The 13989-nt window shown below is 37.2% G+C and overlaps 1 protein-coding gene and 1 long non-coding RNA gene across 3 annotated transcripts in view; one reads left to right on the plus strand and one right to left on the minus strand.

Annotated features, from left to right (window-relative positions):
- The window catches only part of cenpp (centromere protein P), a 55324-nt gene that overhangs the window by 38171 nt on the left and 3164 nt on the right, over positions 1 to 13989 (plus strand). The window lies entirely within an intron of this gene.
- LOC113064715 (uncharacterized) lies at positions 1756 to 2269 on the minus strand. The gene is made up of 3 exons (XR_003278880.1): positions 2146 to 2269; positions 1950 to 2027; positions 1756 to 1884 (listed from the first exon to the last, which is right to left on the minus strand). It is a non-coding gene; the product is annotated as an uncharacterized LOC113064715 (long non-coding RNA).

The raw sequence follows: 13989 nt of genomic DNA on the forward strand, positions 1-13989 counted from the left end.
GGTTTTGTCATATATTGCGCAAAAAAAAAAAACTTTGGTGGTAATTTTTCTTTTTTCAGAAAAAGTATCATAAATTGGGATGCAATCAGTACAAACGTTCTGCGTCGATTCCGATGATTTAGAATGACATCTTCTGATACAGATACTGACTGATAGTTTGGTGGTTCTGCTTTTTTATACCTTCAAATTAATCATTAATTATATTTTTTAGGGGTCATATGGTGCCATTTCAAGTTTTCCTTTCTCTTTGGAGTGTTACAAGCTGCACATGCATAGATGAGATCCCTTGCAAAGTTGCAAAGACTAAAGTCTCAAACCCAAAGTGGTATTCTTTATTAAAGTTAAGACTCCTAAAACGCCCTGTTTAAACACGTCCCCACATCTCTACATCACTGTGTGGAAAGATTTACATAGCAGGGCCCAAATGTTTACGCAAAAACATAAGGTGTGTAACTGATTCTCGATCTAGTATTGTTGCTGCCGCCACCATGTCGTGGAGACACTGTGTGTATTATTGTGAGAGCAAAACTACTTTGTTTGGTCTTCCAAAAGAGGACACAACTTGAAATCTGTTCCAGAACAGTTCAACCCAAATATTCAGACTGTTTCCTGAACCTTGGAAGGCTGTTTCTAAAACGTGTGGCAATTACAACTTTGCAAGGACAATCTGGCGCTTCTGACTCACAGCCTGTAAGTACTTTTATATATTTAAAGAATTTGCCACTGATTTTCGCCAGTTTTAAGCAGTGTAGAATAGCGCTTGTTTCTCCAATCACAACATGGTTTCATGTTTATGCAGCGCAGTATGCAACACAATTCATAAAAAGACAGTAGAAGTCATTATAATTAGTAATTATGTCCCCACTGGATATAATTAATGCCTCGTTTAAAATGGGTTTTATTGGGGTTTTTTTTCTTGTCGTGCCAGGAGACGACATCCCAGTATGTTAAGGGCCGTAACATTTCCGTCACACGCTTGAGGCATTCGGCCAATCACAACGCACTGTATAGCTGACCAATCAGAGCACACCTCACTTTTCAGAACGATGAGCTTTGTAAAAAAAAAATCTTATGTTATACAGAAAGGCGGAGAAATAAAGGAGAAACAATAACGTACATTATGTGGTATATTAAACCACATAAACACAATGCATTGCACGAAATACACAAATTATGTTCTTTTTAGCAACGTCATATTACCTTTAAAAGTAATTCCACAGGAGACCTTTTCTTCACACACAGCTTGAATTTAGATGCATTTTGATTGACAGGATATAACCAGTCTATATTATTATTATTTTTTTTTATAACAGGACAAAGTCTGATAGCACAAACAATTGCATTTATTAGCCAATACTGATTAACTTGAATTGAGTTCTTCCCATACTGTAAGTTCATTTTTTTTATTAAAGATAAACCTTAAAATTAAAACAAATGTAATTTGTGTAAAGGTCATAGAACATTGTGCCACAGGAAATTATGACAAAATCAGTGTGCCTTATTTTGTTGATGTTAAGTTGTAGGAAATGTAACGTTTTCACTCAGAAAATGTACCACTTTTTAGTTTTTCAAATTTTCAATTCGCCCCTTTAGCATGCAATCTTTGAGTGCAAAAACATATTTGCTGAACATCAACATAATTTGGAACCAAATTTCATAATTCTTTTAATGCAAAATAGGCATTTTATAAAACAAATGAGAGCAATATTTGCCTTAACATTGGTTTCGTTGTTAAACTCGTTGGGGACACACACCTGAGATCAATCCACGTTAAAGGTCCAATACTTGACTCATCTAATTTATTATGTCTTAACACAACGGTGTTGACGTTTGTGATGCCGTGTCAGAGATGTCTTCAATCAGGTTGTTTTCAAGGTACAACTCCTAAAAATCAAAGAGATATTGTAGAGTTTGCTTCATTGAATAAAATAAACAGAAGCAGTTGTTACTTTTGATTTAATTTGAAGCAGCTTCAAATTTTGGTTTGCCATAATTGCTGTTCAAGTGCCACTGGTTTCCCACAGGTACTGTAAAAGCAAACCAGTTCTGGTTTATAGCCCACAAACTTGTATGCAGTTAAATGAATAAGATTGTTTGACAGGATGTTCCTTAACTCTAGAAATAGTTCTCTGTTTTGAAACTTACCAGTAGAGATGCAGGTAGACCCTAAGGAATGAAATGGAAATGGTTTCTGCCTAGCCGAAGGTAAGTCAGATGTTTGAGGGGCTTAAAGACCTGTGGTAAGTTCCCCTCCATTTCCAAAATAACCAGATTGCGAGACCTTCCAGGAATTATGAAGCAATTTTTGAAAATATTGTGTTTTCATGGTACAAAATTAGGTAAGGAACATTTCATGCTAATATTAGCTGATTAAATGTCAGCATTTAACCTTTCATACATAGCAATTTCTGTAACTGTTTTACCTTCAAAGCTGTTTTCCCCGATTTCTTTTAGATTGTTCTCATTTATCTCGAGCTCCTGCAGTGTTGATGGGAGCTCAGAGGGAATTTGTTCCAGAAGGTTTCCGTCCATGTACAGGCGAGACAGGAATTTAAGACCCTTAAAAGAAGGTTACATCAAAATCACGTCATTGAAGTTAAAGTTTTCCACTTTGAAAAAGCATTACTAAAAGTGTCAAGTAGAAGTAGGGATAGTGTTTGTATTAGAGTAGGATTTGTGACTTCTGTAAAAGCCCCATATGGTTATGAACAGAGCAAAATGTTGAAGCTCAGTACGGTTAGGGTTGCGGATGGTACTGTTTTGATATGGCTTTAAACTGTTATGGAAGAAACATTTGCTTCTCTAATTCACCTAAAGTTCAGCTGGAAGACATGAAGTAATTCATATGAATTTCTGAACCGAAGGGCAGCAGTGGAAAAGTACTTAATCTCAATTGCCCGAATGTTGCATGAGAAAAAAAACCTGTGTAACTGAAACCCTGTGTACATGTCAGTTTAATTGTACATTAAGAATGGGTCAATTTCATGTCAACAGTCAGATTATTTATACTTTCTGTTATGTGTCTATGTACATACAGCAGACTTTTAAAAATTACAACAACATGATGCAAGATTTCTTTACAGCCTTGTTCAGCAGTCTTGCAGATCATGTCAAGATATTACTAACAAGTCTTTTGGGGGGGCCTTAAAGATCTCTTCACACAAAGTCTGATGCAACTTAATGGCATGAACATGTACAGTATTGGCACCATTTTTTGCAGCCAAGCCATTCTGTATTGTGCCAAATTTGTGGCATTTTTTTTAAAAAAACCTTCCAAACCGTGAATTGCAGTTGGATCATTTGGGTGCTCACAATGTTTCTAAAAGGGTGTTTATGTGTTCGTTATTTGCAGTATGTGGTAAACTTGTATTTTTAACTAACTTTAAGTGCTTGTGGGTCTATGCCAGATGACACAATCTTATTTTTCCCCAAGTCTAGCCACTCTAAGTTGGGAATGCCATTGAATGCTCCAGCAGGAATGGTTTTGATTTCATTGCCTGTAGTTTCATAATGCATGACAGGTTATCAAAATCAGCCTCACTGGGATCTGTATACATGGATGTGGACTGTGTAAATACTGGCGTATATACAGATTTAGACATAATTTCTTGCATGTGTCTTAGTTAAAAGTTCTAAGTTCCATTGCAGCGCCTGTATCTCTTTACGACCTGTAATGGGGTTATGCGGGGATGTGGTCGTCCTCACTTTGTAGGCTGAGGGATTTGAGCTCAGGGATGGACAGTGGAGGTATACCCGTCAGTTTAGCGTTTTCACAGGTGACAGTGACGTCAGAGATCAAACAACCTGGAGGCAGCAATGTAGTAACCATCTCATATTCCTCCTCAACTACTTCTGGTTCCTCTTCGCCCAGTTCATGGTCCTCCTCACCCGGTTGGCTCTTGGAGAGCAAAGAGTAAAGTAGGATCTGCTTCTCTCGTTGGAGACACTGGTGGCATTTGGAAAATGTCCCCCCCTCAACCAAACCATGTCCTCGTCTTTAGTGGCCTCGTCTCCACAGAGTCCTTCCTGGGCACATTTGGCTGCTTCTTCTAAAGCTCTCATCATCTCTTTTTGCTCCATCTCCAGCCTACGAGCCCTGTCCTCCTCAGCCCTCCGGTGTTCTTCCATCCTTCTACTCCTTTCTTCAGAAATCCATTCCTCTTCATCCTTTTTTAATCTGTCTTATCTCTCTGGCTTTGTGATGTTTCGGTATAGGGATTTTCGAGAATGTTGGGAGCGGCAGGGTCACCAGAAAACTCAGGGGCATCGGTGCATTTTTGTTGCTTCACTTGTTTTTCCAAACCTGGGTCAACGCAAATTGGCCAGCACTCTCTGATTGGCTGAAATATGAGTTGGCAATGCAGGGCTGGACACAGTATTCGGTCGCAGACCACCTCACCACTGGAACACAGGCTTATTAACGCATGGCTTTGGTGACCACATGGTTTTATCATACATGGTGATACCTCGAAATACACAGTGCTCTGTTTTTCCTGGAATAATTACAAAAACAAGACAGAAAATGTTAGAAATCTTATCCAAATGTAAGCTTTCAGTAACATGAAATTTCCTTTACTTCAATCGATTTCTGCTTACTCATGCAAATCAGTGCTAAATTAAAGGAATAGATCACCCAAAATTAATGGAAGTGACTGGTTTTTAACATATTATCTTCTTTTGTGTTCAACAAAAAAAAAAGGTTCCACTTTATATTAGGTGGCCTTAACTACTATGTACTTACATAAAAAATAAGTACACTGTACTTATTGTGTTCACATTGTATTGTAAAGCACTTTTGCTCCTATTGAGGTGGGATAGGGGTAAGGTTAGGGAGAGGGTTGGAGGTATGGGTAAGTTTAAGGGTGGGTTAAGGTGTAAAGTATGGGTCAACAGTGTAATTATAAATGTAATTACAGAAATTAAATACAGATGTAATTACATGTAGTTTTTTTTTATGTATATATAAATACAATGTAAAAACATGTATGTACACAATAAGTACATTGTACTTATAGTAGTTATAGTAGTTAAGGCCACTTAATATAAAGTGGGTCCATAAAATCATTACAAAGAATCATAAATTCAAAATAATTAATTGTTTAGGATTTGTTGGTTCTCCCGCAACTTCTTGAAATGTCTCAAGGCTTTCAATTTTATCATGTTGATTTGATTTGTTATTTTTTAAGTAATGATTAAAACTTTTTAAAAATGGCAGTACTGATTGAAAACAGAGGCCGCATTTTGCATTGACAGGGCTGTTAAACTATTTAGGAAACTAATGCCTGTTAATGACCGCCTGGCTGTTGAATGTTGTCATCCAGTGCAGATAATCTGGCTATAAAATGACTATTTAGACCAGTTTATCCCAACACTGTTTTCCACATGTTCTCATTTAAAGAGATCGTCATAGTCAATGGTGTACACTACTGGTCTACTGGGAAAAAGTGTTTTTATGTGCTGTTTTTTACTCACACTTCTTCAGCTTTTAATTTGTAAGAATTACAAATCTGTTACTGACGTTAATTCTACACGAACGTTGTGTTGTTTACCAGTAAAAGTTAGCGGTACCATCCGTGTTTTGGCTGTGGTTCAAGCGGATGTTTGTGTTTTTGGGAATTGCAGGTTCACACGTTCACATCTTGCCAATCATGTGGTCAGTGTTCAGGACCACCTTGGGCAGAATGGTCATGCAGTATATCAAATAAACTAACCGCTGTGATAATAAGCTATAGGCCAATATTCACAATATTCACAACCTCTACTGTATTTAAAAATCTGTATTTTGTATGCAAAATACTCTTTGCTTACAATAGATTTCAATGATTCATTGATTGAGGTCATTTTTAAGTAACTATATATAATAACATATCAATACTTCACCATTTGTTCAGATGATGGCCATATTTCTCCTGCTTAGAGCCCAGTGAAAATAGGAAAGACCAGCATAGCATACCCTCTGTTGTTTCTCTTGGACACATGCCATGGAATTTAGTTTTTATTTGAAAGTCTGTGCAAAAAAAAAAACATGACTAAAAGTGTCAAGTAGAATCAGGTATAGTGTTTGTATTAGAGTCAGATTTGTGACTTCTGTAAAAGCCATATGGTTATGAACAGAGCAAAATGTTGGAGCTCAGTACTGTTAGGGTTGCAATATATAATATATAATAAGGCAAATTACTTTGATTTCAATATATACAAACAATGGACTTTTTATGTTGAGTTTTATGTTTAAATAACTCCGTTTGGACAGTCATCAGCTGGTCTTTGTTCAACTTGTAGAAATAGTAATTTACGATTAGTTAATAGATTGACAAACTACTGTCTCAAAGGATCATAACACTGACCTGCAGTCGCTTCATAGTTTGGCTTTGGCTCCTTTATATTCTTGTAAGACTCAATAAAATAGATCTATATTGTCCATTGCTTTCTGCTGCAAGGCAGTATTAGATGTCTGTTTTCTTGCTCGTTTTGCTCCATCACCTCCTCCTCTATCTTGCACCAAGGGACATCTCTGATGTTTTGCAAGGCTGAAGGTCAGACTCGTGAAGAGTGAAGAGTCTCATGGCTGACTGAAACCTGTGGGACAGTATAGCTCTGTGAATGTATACTGCCACATTTCCATAATGATAAGTTTTGGCATCACAGGTGATACGGCGTTTAACAGCTTGACCCTGGAGAGCCAGATAGCTTTGAAGGAATAGTAGCCTTTAACACCTTTTCTGTTAGATTAAAGAGTAAAACTGTTGTTTCGGTGTGTGGTGGGTGTTGTTTAGTGGACTGCAGGAGTTTTAAGTATTATGTTCAAATGTAACTATCATATCACACATTTTAGTATAAAAAGACATGCTTTCAGTAACACTCATACTCTCAGGTTATAGTATTGGCGACTACAACACGTTACGCAAATATGATCTTTAGAAAAGTTTGGATAAATGAACGTCAGTGATTCCGTTGTGCCATATTAAATTATCTAAAACATTCCAATAAAGCCATATGTGCGCACATATTGCTATTCATTATGATTTTTCAAGTTTAGTAATAGTGTTTATAGGATTTTTATTCAAACTGTTCCGTTTTTTGCAGCAACAATTCACCTCATAAAACAACTTTAATATAATTTGCAAGACTTGGCTGAAAAAGTTTTTGGATGTTGAAGCAACCATGAAAATCATCATTAAAAGCCTATGCAGACTCAAATGCATTGGTTCTTGACTTGTAATAGGTCAAATGTCTGAGAGAGATGGTTTTTGGTTCAATGAATCAGTTATTTATTAACCTGGATCATTTCAATTCAATCTGCAGAATGGTAATGGAAACTCTTTATGCTGTTTTCAAAACTTTAAACCTGGTAGCAATTTCCGAATTGCAAACAATATATAAGTTTAAATTTAAGGGGTGGTGTTGGTGCAGTGGATAAGACACTTAACCCCTAGTTGCTCCAGAGGCGTGCGACCTCTGACATATATATACCAATTGTAAGTCGCTTTGGATAAAAGCATCAGATAATTAATAAATGTAAATATTAAGCTTTTAGTGGAGTGGTAATGAAATGGTTATTATTTTAAATGTAAATTTCAATTATTAACCAAATAGTAACACATTTTTTACACTTTGTTCAAAGCTTTAAACCCTGGTGGATTGGTTTTGGTATTGTTATTAGCTTAAATTAATTTTTTTAAATGTAAACTTCAGAATTTTGAATAAATTGTTACATTTAAATTAATAGTGGAATGGTCATTACTTTGTTTACATTTAATTGAAATTCTTTGTTGTTTTCAAAACGTGGTACAGTATTGTTCAAAATAATAGCAGTACAATGTGACTAACCAGAATAATCAAGGTTTTTAGTATATTTTTTATTGCTACGTGGCAAACAAGTTACCAGTAGGTTCAGTAGATTGTCAGAAAACAAACAAGACCCAGCATTCATGATATGCACGCTCTTAAGGCTGTGCAATTGGGCAATTAGTTGAAAGGGGTGTGTTCAAAAAAATAGCAGTATCTACCTTTGACTGTACAAACTCAAAACTATTTTGTACAAACATTTTTTTTTTCTGGGATTTAGCAATCCTGTGAATCACTAAACTAATATTTAGTTGTATGACCACAGTTTTTTAAAACTGCTTGACATCTGTGTGGCATGGAGTCAACCAACTTGTGGCACCTCTCAGCTGTTATTCCACTCCATGATTCTTTAACAACATTCCACAATTCATTCACATTTCTTGGTTTTGCTTCAGAAACAGCATTTTTGATATCACCCCACAAGTTCTCAATTGGATTAAGGTCTGGAGATTGGGCTGGCCACTCCATAACATTAATTTTGTTGGTTTGGAACCAAGACTTTGCCCGTTTACTAGTGTGTTTTGGGTCATTGTCTTGTTGAAACAACCATTTCAAGGGCATGTCCTCTTCAGCATAGGGCAACATGACCTCTTCAAGTATTTTAACATATGCAAACTGATCCATGATCCCTGGTATGCGATAAATAGGCCCAACACCATAGTAGGAGAAACATGCCCATATCATGATGCTTGCACCTCCATGCTTCACTGTCTTCACTGTGTACTGTGGCTTGAATTCAGAGTTTGGGGGTCGTCTCACAAACTGCCTGTGGCCCTTAGACCCAAAAAGAACAATTTTACTCTCATCAGTCCACAAAATGTTCCTCCATTTCTCTTTAGGCCAGTTGATGTGTTCTTTGGCAAATTGTAACCTCTTCTGCACATGCCTTTTTTTAACAGAGGGACTTTGCGGGGGATTCTTGAAAATAGATTAGCTTCACACAGACGTCTTCTAACGGTCACAGTACTTACAGGTAACTCCAGACTGTCTTTGATCATCCTGGAGGTGATCATTGGCTGAGCCTTTGCCATTCTGGTTATTCTTCTATACATTTTGATGGTTGTCTTCCGTTTTCTTCCACGTCTCTCTGGTTTTGCTCTCCATTTTAAGGCATTGGAGATCATTTTAGCTGAACAGCCTATCATTTTTTGCACCTCTTTATAGGTTTTCCCCTCTCTAATCAACTTTTTAATCAAAGTACGCTGTTCTTCTGAACAATGTCTTGAACGACCCATTTTCCTCAGCTTTCAAATGCATGTTCAACAAGTGTTGACTTCATCCTTAAATAGGGGCCACCTGATTCACACCTGTTTCTTCACAAAATTGATGACCTCAGTGATTGAATGCCACACTGCTATTTTTTTGAACACACCCCTTTCAACTAATTGCCCAATTGCACAGCCTTAAGAGCGTGCATATCATGAATGCTGGGTCTCATTTGTTTTCTGAGAATCTACTGAACCTACTGGTAACTTGTTTGCCACGTAGCAATAAAAAAATATACGAAAAACCTTGATTATTCTGGTTAGTCACATTGTACTGCTATTATTTTGAACAATACTGTATTAATTTCCAAACCGTTCGAATCTGATTATTTCAGTTAATTGTTTTAGTCCGTTCAAGACTAAAAGTAATAATTTAATTGTAATTCAGAAATTAAAGTTTTGAATGTAGCGTAAAGAGTGTCTGTTACTTTTACGCTGTATTTTATTTGAAAATGTATCAGGGCATACATTATCTTTAATGATCACATGCCTTCTGTTTCAAAGAAATGTAGTTTACACGCCACTGATTTTTACATGTACAGATCAGTTACTTGCATCACGAAGCTTAAATATCTTGTAGAAGAAAAGCCAAACAAGGAAAAGATGACAACACAGATTTCCCCGACTTACAGAAATGGGAAAAGAGAATAAAATCAACAGCTGAGCAAAGCTGATTTGTGCACAGGGGGCGTCTACAAACGTCACTCTGACCCTCAGGCAAAATCATACGGTTAGCATTAAATCAGAGCTGCGGTGAGAGGGATGGAGCAAAAAAAACCCCTTTAGATTAAGCTCTTTAGGATGACCAGGCTCAGATGGAAAGAATCTATAAAACCTACAGCTTAGAGTGAGAAAGAGAGGACTGAAATATACTTCTGTGAGTAAAAATATCCTAGAGGGGTGTGCATAATATGGGGTCCCTCTCTCAACACCGTAATGAAAACCAGGTACAGTAAAGCAATAATCACTTTTACAGTCCTGCAGCTGTATGCCAGTGCTTCAGCGATGAGACCGACCTATTTCCGAAAAATCATTTATCATCACTCCAGCTGCAAACGTCTCAATGTTTAGCGGAGAAGTTCCAAACTGCATGCAATGAGAAGTTTTAATCTATAAACCCAACTACAACTTTTACTACATTACTGAGGGTGAGGAGAGAGTCGTTTGTACGTTACCATTGGTTTCAGGCAGTTTTGTGGGGCCAGATATTTCCGCTCTTTCCCGAAAAACTGTGGGATTTGCCAGCAGCGCAAGATGTGTGTGTGCATCTCCACAGCAAGAACGCTGATAAATGTCAGAACAGACGTTTAGTTGGGACTCGCTCGGGCAGAACTTCTCCCGTTCTGTCTCAACGTTTCAGCCAAATGAGGGTTGTGACAAGAGACGAAAAAACTTAGTGATTTTGTTCGACCTAATTACTAGGCTAGGTCTACTGTACTCAAACAAAGAGGTGGCATCTGGCTTGTCATTACTTACTGTTAAAAACATGGTGTAAGTGCAGAAATTGGGCTGTAAATGCACACATTGTAGCTTCAATACGCTGATCAATACGTCTGGACTGGTTTTTTAGCTTTTCTGGATGGGTTTTCAAGTCAACCCCCTACTGGCCAATAAGACGGCCCCATCTCCCATTTCAGAGGTTGGGCATGTTGAGCCAAGAAGAAAGATCTCATCTTTCTCGTCTTTGGGTTTTATACACAAAGGGGGTCGTGGTCAAGCAGTTGCATGCTATAATTAGATTGGTATGCTCTCAGGTAAAATCACATCTATTGTCCATTCTTCTCATAATGACTCGAAAGAAACCAAACTCTCGAAGAATATGTAAACGCATTTAGTATCTCTATAATATTTGATAAAGATGAACATCAGCTATATGGCTGTGATTCAGACAAGAAGCTGATATCCAACCAACTTGCGTTTTAAACAGAATATGGCCAATTAGTTTGTATATCTTTCTCTGCCAAAGAAAATATTTCCAAAGGAAGCAAATCATGCTTTGCGTGACCTAACTGTTGTATAATAAGATTCATGAATATAAGATTTATTTGACAAACAGTGAGGACTATGTTCTGGACTACTTGGTGTATTTTTACTGTTGAACTCACAACAGATGCACCATTGTTATTTTAGTAATTTATCACAATAACATTTTATATTCAAGACCTTTTGACAAAGATAATGCAAGTTTATACAGTAAAAACGCTGTTGTGACTAGAAGATTTGATTCATGCTGTAGACATGATTCATTGATTCATTGCTGCAGACAAATGTCTTTTAAACACATTTGTGTAGTTTAATTGCCAATCGTCGTGAAGATGATGGCTGAAGATTTGGCAAATCAGCCGATTAAATTTAACCTAGTTTTGAATTAAACTATTAAATGTTTGCAATGGTAAAATGTAGTTCAAATGCTCTTTATGCTCTTAACAGTTTTTTTGTATATAACTTTAATGAAACTCCACATAGTCTTCAATAAGCAGAAATGACTGCATCCTTTTCTTTTCCAGTCAAGAACTGACAAACTAGCAGATGAACTCATGAGTTTGAGACATTTTCCAGAGCTTTCAGAATAAAACAACCTCCAGATTTGTTACCTTGAGATGCTAAATTGCTAACACATCCAGCCTTAGATTGAAGCTGATATCACTCTTACACAACTCCTTGCAACATCCCATCCCAAAGATTAGTAGTGTAAGTAACCTAAGAGTTATACTGTGTATGTGGGATCATTCTGAATATACAAATGATTTTACAGCCTAGTCCTCGTCGGTACTTAGTGACAGAACTGTAAATAGATGAGTTTTATGAGACATAGATCAAACGAGAGTTTAACTGTACTGTGAAATGAATGATGTAAGATGTTTCAGCACCATAGGATGTTTTGACTTTCCGTCAGGTAATGAGCGGAGCTCAGTGACTCAACCAGCTGGAATGAACAGCTGCGACTGTTCACTGTTTGAACTGCCGTGTGTGAACTTTCTTTATACACGCTCCTGGTCTTAATTGTGCATGATTCATTGGTGTACATGAATCCAAAGGAAAAAGACAATCTTCAGTGTTTTTCATCAAAATAAACACACTTGCTCCACCTCAGAAATGACTTTCCTTTTCAGATGACGCCAAGAAGTCAATCCCAAGTTCAGTCCCATTCTTCCAAACTACCTGTCCTACAGAAACCACTTTTCGACATCAAGTCCCTCCCTACAAACTTTTTTAAATATGCTGTTGCATCATGGAAGTAAAATGGTTCTACCTCAACTTTATGTTGCGCACATCTTCAGTTATGAGAATAGGACGTTCTTCTAGTTCTGTTTAGTTGTGGACGTTCTTTTCTTGTATAAACTCACCAGAGGATGTTTTATTAAGGATGTCTTTAAAAAAAATCACTATTTCCACTGATGAATTCCATTGGTTAGAATGTTCTGTATAATGTCACGGGCCATTTGAGATGTAGTTTGAGGCTCTTTCACACAAGTCTAGCACCGTGATAATGTCTGTCAAAAGACTGGACTGTGTTTTTTTTGTTGCGTTTAGACATCTCTTTCCACTGCGGTGATGTCGGTTTGCTTCAGCATCTGGTTCAGTATATATTTTCTTATGGAACTTTTCACATAATGGAAGATTTCAAGTTGTGCCAGAGAGCTTAAGTACTCAGCAGTGGCATGTGTGTAGTCAGCGGTTTTGTTTCTTTCCTTTTAGCAGGGTACCTCAGTATCGCCCTCGAGGCATTTCGATTAACAAGTCAGTTCCAGGTCATCCGCTGTTAACAAACCTTGGTGTAAATGAAACAATGCTTTAATCGGTGCAACCCGTGGTGTGCTGGAAGCAAGGGTTGAACATTTAACTCCTGTGTTTCTGAAAATGTACTCTCGAGTCCCAAAATTGCATCTTTTCTGATTTCTCGGCTCAAGTTTGTAGACAATCCCTCACATCCAGACAGTATTGGCTTCTGGACAAGCCCAGAGACTCTGGTTGTCCTGTCTGGTTTATAATAACTGTTGACAGGGATCCGTGGGGAGTATAACATGTCGTTCCAGGATCAGACAATGGAGGTATAGAGTTCAAATAATGGTTAGGTCGTGTAAAGGATGCTAAATTAATGGCTTAGTTCAAGAAAGACTTTGGTCAGACCAGTGTCACATTTACCAAAAAGAGTGCTGTCTTTTAAACAATTGTTGAACGTTTTGGGTTAACAAGTAGACAGAAGCTCTATGAAGTTATTTACGTTATTTATGATTGGTTAAGAGTCTTGAAAAATGCTTGTTTGCTGAATAGATTCAAAGAACAAACTGGAAAGAATACACTCATTGTGACTAAATATTAATTACATAACTCATCGACTGACCAGAACCAATGTGTAGGTGTAAAAATAAACATTTGCAAAAATGACTCGCTCTAAGAACATAACAGTGTTTATTCTTCACTGGAACGTAAGAAAACATCACAAACACAAATTCAGACAGGTTTCGAGATACTTGTTAGAGAAAGTCTTTGTGTTCACCAAAGGGAACATCAAGATAATGGTGTAACTGACAACGTTTCCCAGCTATGTAATGTGGGGATTGGGAAAAAACAATGGAAAGCTTTGATGTCCAATGGAAAAGTCTGATGGATTTGTTCAAGGCATTTATGACGGTCGTGCTGGGGTGCGTTTCCCAAAACCATAGTTGCTTCCCTGTTAGCAACTTGGTTGGAAATAGGAAATTGCATTGCAACCAACAAAGTTGCTAACTTTGCAATTATGGTTTTGGGAAACGCACCCCTGGTTGATTGTGTGAACATGGTGTGAATTATTATTATATGATTTTAATTAGCTAGTTGAAATGCAGACAAATGAGGAGTTAAATTTAAGAGTAGTTTAATTAGATGTCTTAATTAC

This window comes from Carassius auratus, chromosome 47 (assembly GCF_003368295.1).
Source record: "Carassius auratus strain Wakin chromosome 47, ASM336829v1, whole genome shotgun sequence".
Classification (NCBI taxonomy): Eukaryota; Metazoa; Chordata; class Actinopteri; order Cypriniformes; family Cyprinidae; genus Carassius; species Carassius auratus.